The sequence below is a fragment of the Belonocnema kinseyi genome, chromosome 8 (genome assembly GCF_010883055.1).
Source record: "Belonocnema kinseyi isolate 2016_QV_RU_SX_M_011 chromosome 8, B_treatae_v1, whole genome shotgun sequence".
Classification (NCBI taxonomy): domain Eukaryota; kingdom Metazoa; phylum Arthropoda; class Insecta; order Hymenoptera; family Cynipidae; genus Belonocnema; species Belonocnema kinseyi.
The window spans coordinates 80,980,367-80,980,888 of record NC_046664.1 but is presented as its reverse complement, the minus strand read 5'-3'; positions in this window follow the sequence as shown (position 1 = coordinate 80,980,888).

Below are 522 nucleotides of genomic sequence, written 5' to 3'. Positions count from 1 at the left end.
GTGTTAATATAAATTCCTACCTTACCGACTTGAGTATCTAGAATATTCTAGAAAATTAGCACGGACACGAATCACTTTATCTGTAGAAGTTTCTGGAAATTTGGGCTCGAAGATATCAATTGAGTTCGTCCTTTTATTACAGAATAAACACTTTTGATACCATCAACTTGCATTTTTTTAGCTATTTTTCAATTAAATAAATAATATAATTTCTATCCAATTGAAAAGCTTCATCAAGATAGTTTGTCAATCTTGTTCAAATATACGTATATTTTATATCTAGTAAAAATTGGGATTTATTTTTCTTAACCTATTGAAAACATTTTTTTCCTTTTTTTTGAAAATTTTCAAAATTTTGAAAAGCATTTAAGTTTTTGAATTTTTGTCTAATCGAAAAATTTAAGTGATGTGAGACAGTTTCTAAATATATTTGATATTTAGTGACGAACTTAACTGAAATTTCCTAATCTATCTACAAAATATTTATTTTTTTATTTTTTCTAAACATTTTCAAAAATTTCA